This window comes from Montipora foliosa, unplaced genomic scaffold, assembly GCF_036669935.1.
Source record: "Montipora foliosa isolate CH-2021 unplaced genomic scaffold, ASM3666993v2 scaffold_420, whole genome shotgun sequence".
In the NCBI taxonomy this organism is placed as follows: domain Eukaryota; kingdom Metazoa; phylum Cnidaria; class Anthozoa; order Scleractinia; family Acroporidae; genus Montipora; species Montipora foliosa.
In genome coordinates, this window is record NW_027179724.1 from 132,501 (window position 1) to 147,500 (window position 15,000).

Genomic DNA, 15,000 nt, shown 5'->3' on the forward strand with positions numbered 1-15,000 from the left:
TGTACACATATACATGTACCTTTCTTTGTTTGCACATTTTATATCTGGGGATCAAACCTGAGAGCAAGTTCTCCGTAAAGAATTCACGACTCTTGTTGAGCTTTGAAAATGTAGAACGAGACTAAAAAATTATTGAGCAAGATCCTACCTTGGTAGAGCTCTATTCTTGTCCACATATCAAAGAAGATTTCTGTCTTGGTTAATGACCTAATCAGGATAAGTACATTTCCAAAAAAAACATCGAGGCACTGCTTTGGAAATCAGTACACTATCATAAACTATCCGCAAATCACCAACGATACTACATTGCATAGCCATAATACCGTAGTTACAATTCCAGAAGATCTTCCACTTACTGACTCAGAGAAATCGGTTCTCAGTAAGGGCCTAAATTTTGTCCCTATTACTAAACGCACCAACGAATTTTCTATTAAGCAAGATGTTGAAAAATTCCTTCGCCGCATTCAGTTAAAAGCCTTTTTTTCACGACAAAGAGGATGATTCGGACACTTCTAACAAAGGCATTTTTGAAACACTTCAAGTTCGCAAATCTAAATGGACTCCCCCAGAGGGACAATTCGCCTCTTTAGATTTTTTCACCAAAAAATGCCGTTACGACATTCACAAACTTAATTCAATCGCAACACTAAAATTTCCAACCTTTCCTCAGAAGAATGGGCGGCGCTTAAAAATCTTAGTAAACGCAATGACATAGTTGTCAAATCGGCCGACAAAGGCGGCGCGGTAGTCGTTTGGCGGTCCGACCTTTACCAAAAAGAAGCTTTGCGGCAACTTTTTGACACCTCGTTTTATGCCAAAATCTAGAAAGATCTCACCTCCACAAATCAAAAACTTGTCAAAGACGGACCCTTCAAAATCTTATAGCTAATCAAGAATTACCGGAAACTGCAACCAATCTCATCATCAACACACCTAGAACGTCGTGCATTTACTTGTTGCCTAAAATTCACAAACCTAACAACCCAGGTCGCCCTATTGTTTCTGCCTGTAGTTGCCCTACCGAACTCATTTCCAGCTACTTAGACTGGATTATGACGCCCAGCGTCAAATCTTTGCCATCATACATTAAAGACAGCACACATGCACTAAAAATTTTCCGCGATTTCAGTTTCTCCGGCCAAGACAAACTTATTTTCACCATGGACATTACATCTCTATACACAGTCATTCCCAATAGCGAAGGTCTTCAAGCACTTATATTAAACACTTTTTCGATCAACGCGCTGTCAAAGAAAAAAGCTCGGAAACGCTCCTCCGCCTTGCCGAACTAGTTTTTACGCTCAACTGTTTTTCTTTCACCGGCAACTATTACAAACAAATTAATGGTGTAGCGATGGGCACCAGAATGGGACCTAGCTATGCCAATCTTTTTGTAGGATATGTTGAACACCAATATTTTAATCTGTACAACGGCCCCAAATCTCAACTCTACGGCCGCTACATCTACGACTGCATCGGCGCTATTTCATCCAGCAGAGAAGAACTCAATCAATTTATAACCTCTGTTAATTCAGTCTTTTCATCCGCCTCTTAAATATACCTGGGAAATATCGGAAACTTCATTGGCTTTCCTAGATATCAAAGTTTCGATTAGTGGCAACGTGCTATGTACCAGTGTGCACTACAAACCTACAGATTCTTACAGTTATTTGTTGTATTCATCGTCACATCCATCACATGTCAAGAACTCCATTCCTTATTCTCAATTTCTTAGACTTCGACGTCTATGTAGTGATGACTCCGATTTTTCCAGCAAATCAGAGATTTGCCAGTTCTTCGAAAAACGTGGCTATCCTGCCTCTGTGATCAAAGCGGGCCATCATCGTGCCCAACAATTTAATTGACAGTCAGCACTACAAAGATAAGAATGACAGAATTCCATTCACCCTCACTTTCCATCCTCATAACCACGCAGTCAAAAGTGTCATTCTTAATAATTTTAAATTACTCCAAAATGAACCAGAGACTGGTAGAATCTTTTCGTTACCTCCACTTATTTCATTTAAACGTGACAAAAACGTAGACAACTTTTTAGTTAGAAGCGCGCTCAAAACTAACGAGCAACCCGGCACTTTCAAATGTGCGCACTCACGATGCAAAACTTGTCTTTTCATTCTTAACACTAGCAAGATATCGGGACCTAAGCGATCTGTTAAGATCACCGATCGTTTTACATGTACCTCCGCAAATGTTATTTATTGCATAACCTGTACGTTATGCAATAAATTATACATTGGCGAGACAGGTAGACGACTAGGCGACCGATTCCACGAACACCTTCGCGATGTTGAGAAGAATGACAAGGATGCATCTAAGCCAGTCGCTCGTCATTTTAATCTCCCTAACCACTCCAAAAAACACATGGCTATCTGCGGCCTTTTCCTACAGCTAGGTACGACGGAAAGCCGCAAGAATCTGGAACAAAAATTCATGTTCCAAATCGGCACCCTTAATCCTCCTTACTAGATGTACATGTATGAGTTGTTGTACCCAATGCAGCTGTGAAAATAATTATGATAATGATAATAATCTTATGATAATGTCCAAACTCTATAATTTAAGTCTCAGATGTACAGAAATCAAATTATCATATCAGATCAACTTAAGTCATATGAAATCATAGGTTTGTTTTTGAGGAGGCGGGCAAAACCAGAGTCCTAAATAAAAACCTCTTGGATGAGTGACTTTGCCTTGCATACTGTAAACAGCCTATATTAATTTAAGTTTAAGCACTTCTTATGTTTTCGTATTTTGTTAGACAACTTCATCCCAGGGTGAAATGCAGAAAATCCCAGGGGCTCTTCAAGGCACTCCTCCATCACAACTTAAGCCAATGTTTGCTGCACTTTTGGACGAGGCAAAGAAAGGTATTTGTACACGCGTAAAGGAATAAATAAAACAAGTTTATGATCATGACAAGTTTACGCTGACCTTGAGGGAGGTTAATCAAGTTCAGAGACTGGTTCAGCTGCCGTTGCAGCTAAACTTGAAGAATGTATCCAGACAATACCCTTGGACAAGGGAGCTGACAGGACAGGTATAGTGATTCCTTTTCAAATGCAAGGATCTTATTCATCCTGACCTAAACAATCAATATGGATCATTGTGCAACCCATCTACTGCTGTATCAATGTTTATGTGATCTCAACAAGGAAGTTGAGGAATTAACAAGGCTTCAAAACCACAGCACTACAGTTACACCAAGGAAGAGAATAGAGCCTTACAAAGTCCAACCTACCAGAGGTATGCACCGCTGTGGCCACTTTAGCCAGAATGCTCCTTGAGGGGAAAATCCTCTGAAAATTCCTTTTTAGGCTCAGGCTTGGGTCAAGTTCGGCCCCAGCAAAACCCCAAGTCGCTGTCCACCAAGATCCAGTAGAATCAAAAACAGAGGTAAGTCAAACTCTCCTTTTAAGGCTGGGTGGGTTACCGGATTCGCTTTCCGCATGGAGGAGGATCCCATCAGACTCTGTTGTATTAGATGCAGTTGCCCACTGTCACTGTCACTGTTCTTTTTCTGAAACTGAACAGATTATCATTGAGAGAGAAGTCAAGAAATTTCTATCAAAAGGAATACTATTAAGTTATCTTCTTATGAGGATGGCCAGGTTCTATCTCCTATCTTTATATGACATAATAAAGATGGCTTTCACAGGGTTACCTATATTTAAACTAAAGAAATTAAATGAGTCAGTAACTTACCATCACTTTAAAATGGACACTTTAGAAAACGTTATCAGGTTTATGAGGCTACATTGTGACCTTAAGGTTACATACATACATACATACATACATACATACATACATACATACATACATACATACATACATACATACATACATACATACATACATACATACTTTATTTGTTAAAGCAGGTCGGTAGTGGCAGCTAAAGAGCTGATGTGGACCTGCTAAACTTAATAATACAATTAAATCCTACCATATAAACCTACTAATTAAACTACAATACTTTTTAAGACATAGGATACAAACGTTAATACTAAAGTAAAAAACTGTCTATTTACAACAAGAGAAAATAACCTACTAATTTTAGATAGATTCAAAAAAAAAAAAAATTTTAAGAGGTGTAAATATTAACGTTTAATAATACAAGAAGTTAATATCCTTATTAAGATTTACTGTAGTCCCTTTATTAAATGTTATTTTGTTGAGGCTGGTTTTGTTGCGGTTCAGTGCTACTTTCAAAGCATCTAGCTTTTCCAAGTTCCTTGTCCTTCTATCCAGTGAATTCCATACCACAATCCCCCTATATGAGAAGCTATTTCTTCCTAACTCTGTTTTCTTCCATTTCACCTCAAGTAATACACCTCTGCACTTGGATTCAGTAAAAGTAAAGAATGGCAATAACCTACCTAGGGTTTAAGCCCTGCTTAACTTTAAAAACCTCTATTAGCAAGCCTACGTTGATACATATTATCCTGTTCCAATAATTGAAGAACATTATTTTCAAATTACTTTTGTTTCGAGAGATCACTTGTATGCCTTTACCAGCCTACCCAAGGAATTGTCTAGCAGTAGAATTTTAACCAAAAATTTGATTTGTTGGCCAATTTAGGTCTTGCTGACAAATCGAACCGTGTAAATTGTGTAAAACGTGGAATTTTTCCTCAAAAGAGATTCCCGTTGTCCTTTTAGTGTGCTCCATTTTGAACGCTTTAGTTTTTTAAGCATTTAGTTATGCGCATTCTCATTCACATACCATTTTGATTGACATGGCGGTTTCTCAATGAGTGTCGGCCCGACTTCAAAAAATCTGCACTGCAACAGAATCGGTCGTTCATAAGCTGTCCAAAATACACGCAGGATTTGCACTCCAACGCTGTCCCCCGATAAATCGGGCCGACAAATCATACCATGTAAACCGGTCTTAAAATTTTGCGCTGTCGCTTGATAATCTCACGTGTAATTTTTAATGCGTGTTTTGTATCTTTAATATTCATGACATTTTGTTTATGAATGTCCTCTTTTCCAGTTTAAAGAAATTATTACTCTGCCGTCCAAAATGTTTAATTTGCATGAGCTTTTGTTTACGTTTCAGAGCGAATGTTTGTTTCGGAAATATAAACTAAACATGATCGCAGCGATCGTTGTGATCAGGGTGTTCTTCCGATCGCTTCAATCATATGGAAACCAGACTTAAGTTTAAGTTATTTCCAACGCAGATAAATCACAACCTTGGAGCGACCAAGTCCGGAGGTATAATTTACTGCATACACTGTAACTGTAATTAATACTTGTTCAAGCGAAGAAAAAAAAAATTAGAATGCCATGTATTTTCCGCAAAGCTTTTCCCGTCTGAAGAGAGTTAAAAACCATTTGAAACCATTTTGAAACCCTTTCCAAACCTTCTAAGATTTTTGAAACCCTTTAGAAGCCCTTTTGAAGCCCTTTAGAAGCCCTTTTGAAACTCTTCAGAAACCCTTCAAAAACCGTTTTGAAACCCTTTAGAAGCCCTTTGGAAACTCTTTCGAAACCCGTTTTGAGAAACATGAAACCCTTTAGAAACCCTTCTGAAACCCGGCTTCATGGGGTTTGAAACCCCTTTGAAACCCTTTTGAAACCTGGTTTCGCTAAAATTAATCGTTCGATAAGACGTGTTTTTGCATGGAGGGTCACAATTACTGGAATGCTACAGTTCAATACCACCCAACTCAGTGCCTTCTTTTTTGTGTAACAAGTACCACAGGAAACCCAGGTTATGCTCATGGAGCATCTAGTTATTAATTCAATGAGGTGGGGGGGATGTAGAACATCAGAATGCAACTCCCTTACTAAGGAAATTTGGGATCGGCCACCGGCAGAGATATCTGGTTATCTGCAGCCCACATCCCAGGGTCAAAATTTAAACTTGAACCTTCAATTGATGCTTTCAGTTTCAGTATTTGAGAGAATAGTTTCCTTATTTGGCAAGCCAGACATCCTTGGGTAAAGGATTATGTCTCGTGGAAACCAGACCCAATGGCAAAGATTGTGGATGCCTTTTCCATTGAGTGCATGGTCACTGTAATGTTTATGTAAAGTAAAGTAAAATAAAGTAAAGCGACCATATTTAACTTTAATAACTCGTAACAGTAATTAAACTGACAAATCTGAGGTCAATGCTGCGCTCATTTGATTCCCCCCCTCTCCATCAGCGCTCTGTCTTACGGGTATTAAAGCTACTTAAGGTACACTGAAAGGAAAAAAGTTGAAACAAGGATGCGAGATCCGGGAATCGAACTCAGGACCTCTTGCACCCAGGCCGCGCACTAACCAACTGTGCCATCCTTGTCATTCAAGTCACGCTGTTGTTGCGTCGTTAGCAAGGCATGATGGGTCAGCAAGAAAGTGAGAAAAACATGTGATTGAAATGGTTGCTGTGTGTATTGACTGCATGTCCCGTGTGATTTACTTTTGTATTCGATAAAACCACATTACAGTCACCCTTTTTTCTTTCATATAATTTAAGGTTTACCTCCATTTTGCCTTATTTCTAGAAGTGTGCAAAAGGTCATTTGCAATTCTGGTGATTCCTCTGCAGACAACCCAGCCATAATTTCACAGCTGTACTGAGCCTACTAATTGACACACCACATCTTCTGAAAGCTTCAGCTCAGGATCTTGTTCATCCAACTCTGGACGTCCCTCATCCACTTCACCAACAGGTGCAGCTGCTGGTATGCAAATTATCACGTAATCCCAGCAGAACCCAGAAATTTCGCGGGACATTGTCGACGTCATCATGCACTCTTGGAGAGACAACACAAAGGAGCAATACAAGGCTTATGCATCAGCAAGTGGTTGCAGTTTTGTAGTAAAGGGTCACAGGATTGACTGCATACCATTGTAATAATTGTTGTACTTTGTTTTTTGCAGTCTGTTCAAGAATGGGTCTGTTACTCTACACTGAATACGGCCCGTTCAGCAGTTTCCAACATTGACGTGAATGACAGAGATGCTCCAGATCATACCCCATTGGAAGAGCATTTCCTTGTATGCAGATATCTTAAAGGATTTTTTAACAAGCTCAAGCCTGTGCCAAAGTATAACAACATTTACTTGAGTTTGTTTTGGTTGTTTTGGCCTCTGGATCAAATCAACTTGAAGGATCTTACCCTAAAGCTAGTTACACATGGATACTGATTGCTTTGACTACCGGACAAAGGTGTCAGACTCTTGCCTTTCTCGACATACAGTATCAGAGCAACATTATGCAGAGGAATGATGAGTGCTTTAATTTTACCCTAACAGAAAACCTTAACTTTTCGAAAAATTAAGACGGCTCTGAACCCCATGTACAGAATTTTTTTAAACTTTGCCAAAAGTTACATCTTATCCTGCTAATCAAAATTCTGTTATAAGAAAAAAATTCACAGTGCCGTTTTTGAAATATAAGCGCTTAAAGCTGAAATTAAGGGTGTTTTTAGCAGGTCATAGTATTGCTATGGTAACCTATTGTGTCACAAAAATAATACCAACGTGTTCACCAGTGATTGGGCAGTTTTTTGATACCATGATTGTAGCATCAACTGATGAAGAGTGGCTATAATGACACATCAAAATCTAAGTCTTGGAATGTGTTGGAAACTGTTTTGAGCCACCTTAAGTCTCACGGTAACCCGCATGTATGTCATGATTTGATAGAATTGAAAATTACACAGGACTTTAATACATGTACCTGTAAGTTGAAGTTTGATGATAATTCAGCCAAATCATTAATAGTACGGTAGACTTGTTAACAGTTTTCTGGACATGTTACCATACATTTAATGTACTTGGAATAAAAGTAGAGGAAATAGAATACAAACAATGATTACAATACATGAATCATTGATTACAATAATATACATCACTCTACTCTACCATTTTCCTATTCTTCTCATCTAATCCAATGATAACAACATCCCCTACAGCAAATGTATTTCCTTGTGCATTTGATTGAGTTCGGTGTCTTTGAGGAAGACTACGCAAGTATTCTTGTGACCATTGTTGCCAAATTATTTCCTTCCACTTGAGCAGGTGCTTCGCACATTTGCCCAAATCTTTTGTCTCAATACAATGTGTTTGTATTTCAGGAACAAGATTACTATTCACGAACAGGATACAGTTGTGTGTTAGGACCAGAAATTATTGTCCGTCATAGCTAAGTGGGCATTTAGGGTGGCCTACACGTCTAGTAACACTTCTTGGAACTCGTTCCAGCTAAGGTACCCATTTCCGATTGCTTTGTTCAAAGCTGAGTTTATTAGGCCAATGATCCTTTCGAGTTATCCACCCCAAATTGAACTGCCACCTAATCTGGTCAATGGATAGATATTTTTGCAGCTTCTCATCTTTCATAACAGCCTTCATCCACTTGGCAGCACCGATGAAAGTTCTATCATTATCAGAGTATAGTTGATCAGGGTCTTCAATGGCGCGACAAATGTCTTGAGGCTTTGCAGGCCCTCTTCTGTTGTGATTTGGCAGGAGGTCCAAATAGACTCCTCTTGTTAGACAGCAGGCATAGCATACACCAGGATGCAAGCCTTCCCTTCTCTTTTTTTCGAAATTTGATAACAAAGTGGTCCACCGTAATCCACCCCAATTACTTGGTATGGGTTTGTGCCTTGAGTACAGGTAGATTGAAGACTTCCTGGTGATGGGACTGCATATGCCAATGCTTGAAGTCTCTTGCACCCATGACAAATTCATTGCACTTTCTTTACCAGCTTCCTCAGCCTGGAATGCAGTATTGACTGTGTACCTTGGTCATTGTCAACCTAACTCCCCCATGCAGCATCTGGAGGTGGGCTTCTTCTACAATCCGAGGAATGCATAAGCTGTCGTCTGGAAGGTATACTGGATAATCTCCCTGTAATCGACCCTGACACTCTACTAATCCCTCTTGATTAATTTGCAGGTTCACAGCTACATGGCCCTTCTCTACTTCACTACTCTTTTGAACCTGAAGAGTCTCTGTTGGTTGGTTTCTTTTGTAGTAAGTGGACCCTTGATACTAGGCATTCCTCAGTTACGGAGAGCGTTCAATTCTTTGGATCCTCACACAGATGCGTGGGGCCTCTTGTAAGGGAAACTTGTTCAGCATGTTCGACCTTGTCCTCTTTGTCTATTGCCACTGAAGTCAACACTTTTCACACAATTTAGCTTCCTTTTGGACTTCGTCAGAGGCCTCGTTCAGCACATCAGCTGGCCACTGTTCTGGGATTCCGAGCCACTTTGGACCATTCCACCACAAATTCCGACATCGGCAGGATTCTCCGCTGTCAGAGAGTAACACCACATTACTTCTGGGACACTGCTGATTTTCTGGATGCGATTTGCCACAAACTGCTTTAACTCCCCTTGTCCTCTCATCCAGTATAGAGCAATCAGAGATATCTGACCAGGAGTGTGTGCTGCTTATGGGAAGTCCCTCCAGAGCACTATCACATTAGTTGGTAGGTTTATGACCGTGTGACCAGCTACCAGTTCAAGCCTGGGGATGGTCAGTCCTTGCTTGGAAAGTCTTGATCTGGCTGCCACCAATACTTGATTGGTCCCTGAACCATGTCAAACGATCGAATAGACACAGGTTGATACTCCATTTGCAGATGCATCTCCAAATGAATGAAGTTATATCTCTTCTTGATGAGCAGCTAGAGATCTCTGTACTTCAATTTTCAGGGGTAGTTTGCTTCTCAGACATGCCAAGACTTGAGCAGGGCTTGTGGTATCTTCACATGTCATGCAATCTTGCTGTCACACACTGCGTGATGAAGTAACTTGCCCACAAGTCTAGAGTAACTGGTGAAGCCAGTCTCAGGGGGTTGTAATTCTTTGCTACAGTTGTAGCTTGGCTAAGATCCCTCTCTTCATTGCCGTGGTATCCTAAGTCGGCAAATTTACACTCAAGGCATCTCATTCCTTAACCCATTGTAGGCCAAGCATGATAGAAATAACCCTCGTCCGGGATACCTGGTGTAAGTCGCTTCTTCTGTTGTTGAAGATTTCACTGCTGACTCAAGCAAGTATGGTTGAATACCATTTGTACAGGGTAAAACAAATCCTTGAAGATTGCCTTTGCTTTGCCTTCCAATTCCTTGGTTTTATGACTATAGTCAATCCAGAAGTTAAGTCACCCACGTAGAGGAAAGCCTCCTGTATATCACCAGTCATAACCATGGTGTTGAATCTTCCCCTCAACAACACACACAAGAGTTTGTTTTGCAAGTCAGTATAAATTATCATAGAGAGTTTGTAAAAAAAAATTTCTTTGAACAGAGAGCATTTCATCGTTTGAATCAGTGAAGTATCTCCCGAAAAACCAAAGATATGATTTTTTTCAGTGTTTGCTGGGATGCGGTATTTACATGTACAATCAGTTCAAGGAGGCCTCTTGCCATATATCCGTGCAAAACACCCCATTATTTCCTTGCAGAAAAATCAAACAAATGTGATTGGCATATCATAGAAAGTTTGTAAAAAAATATTTTCTTTGAACAGAGAGCATTTCACTGTTTGAATCCGTGAATTATGTCCCGAAAAACTGAAGATATGATTTTTTCAGTGTTTGCCATGACACGATACCATATTTACAATCATTAATTACGAGAGCCTCTTGCCGACAAAAGAAACCCAATACTTTTCCTTACAGCGACCAAAATGAAAAGAAAGGATGGTTTGTACCTTTCTGAAACCGTGTTAGTGAACATGTTTTTGCTCGAATTGTTTTGGTCTGGGTCTTATAGGGGTTTTTCCAATCAATCTCTCGAAACACTTTGGTTGCATGCTGCCGTAGCATACTACAAATTTACGATTCGGCTTTATAGCAGGCAAAATTTCGCACACTACATGTAAGTGTGTTAAATTATGCACGCTTAGTGTGACACTGGACACGCTGAGGAAACAAAGAATTTGGTGTGCTAAGTTTTTACGACAAAGCCAAGTGTGCCCTCTTTTGTATTCCACATTATAAAATATGCGCATACCTGTAATAGAGAACACGCTTGGAGTGCTGTGTTACCGTATTGTGAGCATGCTATCACCTTTAGCATCTAAGTCACATGGAGGGTCACATATGTGACCTTTTGCTTGTGGAACTTGCATTTAATGATAATGACAATTTCTCCTCATTGAACCTCAAATCAGTTTTCTCTTCCCTCTGAAACACCTTCTGTGAGATCATGGTCTTCGATACTTCTTGCCCCACACCTCACATCTCTCTATGTCCTCAAACATCTCAGTCATGGCTCTCTGGAATATTTCAGGGGCTGACACAAAACCAAACGGTAACCTTTCAAATTTAAATCTGCCAAAAGGTATGTTGAATGTGGTAAGCCAGGTGCTTTCCTCTGCCACCCAGATCTGGTAAAATCCCGACGTGGCATCCAGTGTAAAGAAAACCTTGGCTTGTGAAAGACTTGCTGCTACTTCTTCCACTGTTCTGAGTGGATAATGCTCTCTCTTCACCACCTTATTTAAATTCACCAGATCAAGACCAAATTATCCTAGCATCACCATTTGGCGTCTTCGCAATTGTTACTGTCCGAAGTCTCTTTAATGGATAATTACACTCTAAATATTTACACATGTTATATTCCTAGACCACTCTAACTTACACTCGCTTATTACATGTAAATCCATAAACATGCCATGCATATAAAACACTTCCTAGTTCCTAGTAGACCTGGAACCTACACCTCCCCTTTTAGATATTGTGCCTCAAAGTTTTTGTAAATAGTGTTCCATGTAGAAGTTCAGGGTTGCATCAATATGCGGGCTTCTGCTAGAGCTGGTATTGACACGCCACTCACTCTGTGCTGCACTTTCTCCATGCTCCGCACTGTCCCTTGCTGCAGAGTCACCTTCAACTTCAAGATGCGGATCCCCCCTTTGGGAGCCACCCTGACTACCCATACTTTTTCTTCAGTCAAAATCTTAAGGTGTGCTGAACTGATTTCATTGGTAGATATCAATGCAAGTTTCCAGATTCCATAACTTAGAGAGTGACTAGTTGAAAAGATTAATTATTAATTTTTTCCAGATTTTGTCTTTCTGCATTACTTTGGTTTTAGTTTTTCAGCAATAGGTTTCGTTTTTCGCTATTTCAATTTTTACCATTTCCAAAATCCTTTAATAAATTGACTGAAATTTACAAAATCAGAAATCTTGGTCGAAATTTCAGTAGTTACTTTACATACCTAGTGAAAAACCCTTGTCAAACTACTAAAATTAATATTTTTCTTGTATCATGTCAGTAAATTTTATTTAAGGTTTGAAAGGAGAATGTGAGTGAGAAAGGCTGTTTACACAATCCCTGCCATCCGCCAAGAATTTCAGAGGTTTAATTAACTGTGGATAAGCTGAATTTTTAATACAGTGTAAAAAGAGTTAAAACAAATTACCCCTATACCATTCTTAAAGTTCCTACCTTTTCAGTTCTAAAGTCCTTGAACCTTTAAGGGTCTACAAGCTGTTCCTGGTAATTAACTTGTTCTGCGATCATATTTCTGTGTTAAACTGGCACACAAGCCACAGTAAAAAAATAACAGAAAAAATAAAATCATAAATTGATAACAAAGGAACCAGATTAAAGATTAAATTTCCGTAACATGTCAAGTGCACCACAACATTGCCTCACAAACCTCCCTCTTCCTTAAGCACTTACAATTATTATAATAATTATAATAACAATAGTTGGTGACTTGTAAAGCGAATCTTAACATGATGTGATGATCAGATGCACACCTAAGTTCCTTGCCCTTTCTTGTTGTACCAGTATTTACAGTTGCACAAAAAGGGAGTACTGGCTGCATGGAATTACCAGTTAGGGCAGTTACCAGATCAAATTACACTAATCATTGCTAGCTAGTGTTTTGTCTGCTTACATGTAACATTGTATAATTACACTAATCATTGCTAGCTAGTGTATAGTCTGCTTACATGTAACATTGTATATATTTGGTTCCAGGCCTCTTATTTTAGGGCCTGCCCATTGACACCTACATTGTAGGTTTTTACATTGTGAAAAATGGCAGGCTTTTTAAGTTGTTTAGGGTTGTCAGCTCTGAAATAGCACTTAAACATCTTACTCTGTAAGTTGAGGTAAGATGTTTAGGGTTGTTTAGGGTTGTCAGCTCTGAAATACTAGCACAAACATCTTACACTGTAAGTTGAGGTAAGATGTCTGGCGCAAATTAATTTCATTTGGGAGAGAGGGTAGTTGTTCAGATCCCGTCGACACACTGGGCGGTTGCAAAATCCACTTTATACCAGTATTTCCCAAAGTGTGCAGAATGAACCATACATTTAACCATTATGAATGCTTGGCGAACTTTTGAAGCTTAATTCAGTTTTTATACCAACAAACAGGCTAAATCACTTATAAATTTAAAGCACTTAATTGTTTCTTTTAAATGTTGCAATGCAAAGAAGCTTAAAGACAAGACAACAACAAACAAACATGAGGGTTAAACACAATTATATTGAATGCGTCTCATTAATTAATTTTATAAATTGAACAAGCTACATAATTATAGGAAATGTACCCTTATCACTAATAATTTAAAGACAATCATACACACTCACCTTCCGGTTGAGGAAAGTTTCCCTCACCAATGTAACTTTACGCAGTGTCTTCCTTTCCATAAATGTCCACTTAATATGTCATTTAAACAAGGCGTGTTACACCTAAATGAACTGATCTGTCAGAATACATGTATGAATATGAATTAGTAAAGACAAGTATGTATGTTTCATAACTCCATGAGGCAAGGCCTCATGCAATGTAACTATTTATTTTTGCATTTAAATTTTCTTTTGGAGAACTTGCAGTTTATTTTCATGAACAAAAAAAAATCAACATTTTGAAAAAGAACATTCCAAACAATTTTGACCTTAAATTAATCAAATTTTTAACATAATTTTCCTGTTTAAGTATAGACCCAGTGTTGATGTTAGTCACGAGAGAGCCGAAGGAAGAGAAAATCAAGTGGTTTGCCCACAAAATTAATCAAAGGGCCCTATGAGCCAATTAGCTCATGGATGAATTTGATTGAAATTATCAAAGGCTCCTTAGAGCTATCCCATCCCATGGTAATACATACAGTGATGGTGGATTGAATTCATTAATGTTCATTAACAGTGTCCCATAATTAGTGCCACAAATAATTATTCCAATGTCAATTAGCAGTTATGTTTGATAGAGGCCCTATAAACCTTGATTACAGTTGCTAATAGACCTCATTCACAATTAGACACATTATAGAGAGCTTGGACATTTCAGTGAAAACATGATTAGTTGTTATAGTTGTTGATGACATAAGAAATTCATTTCCCTTCTGTAACATCATGTGATAGTTGTTATCCAATAGGACGCCGGATTTAACATGTGTTCGCGATTTTGTACGGGAGTCTTGAGTGAACCAACTATGGATTAAAAGTATCGTTTGTTTGTATTTACAAGACACATTTGTTTCTGTAAAAAGCCACAACGTTACATGGTGTCAGGAAGCGGTTCGAATTCTCTCTTTCGTTTGGTTAACAACGTCATTTGAACGTCAACCCTGGTCAACAGCGTGTTTAGCAAGCGATTGAAGCATGCCCGCTGATCTACCGAATGAGGGAGGACAACCCGTACAAGCTGTCCAAGCACCGATATTTACCAGTAACGTCCCTGTTCCTCCAAAAATTGAATTATCTGGAAACCTTGCTAATAACTGGAAGCAGTGGAAGCAGGTTTAGAGTGCTTACGAATTAGTTACGCGTCTCAATGAGCAGACTGACGAGTATCGAGTGGCTGCATTTATCACATGTATTGGTCCAAAAGTGCTCACTATTCACAATGGCCTTCCCTTCCAGAGCAAAGACAAGAAGAAGAACTTAGCGAAAATCCCCGAATTGTGGGAATCCTATTGCCTCGGGAAACGAACATTATTTATGAAAGATATCACTTCAATAATCACAATCAAGACACCAGTGAATCAATCGATACTT

The 15,000-nt window shown here is 39.1% G+C and overlaps 1 protein-coding gene across 20 annotated transcripts in view; it reads right to left on the reverse strand.

The window, feature by feature from the left end:
• LOC137988459 (recombining binding protein suppressor of hairless-like) overlaps positions 1–15,000 on the reverse strand; it is an 82,605-nt gene that overhangs the window by 63,698 nt on the left and 3,907 nt on the right. For 14 of the 20 annotated variants that reach the window (XR_011120778.1, XR_011120779.1, XM_068834451.1 and 11 more), the window contains exons 2-4: positions 13,594–13,709; positions 12,437–12,525; positions 3,260–3,544 (exon numbers count right to left, since the gene is read on the reverse strand). The gene's annotated coding sequence lies outside the window, so the exon portion shown is untranslated. Of the gene's footprint in view, positions 1–148; positions 208–1,664; positions 1,875–3,259; positions 3,545–6,499; positions 6,741–12,436; positions 12,526–13,593; positions 13,710–15,000 lie in introns of those variants that run through there. The other 6 variants (XM_068834448.1, XM_068834444.1, XM_068834457.1 and 3 more) reach the window with 3 other exon arrangements.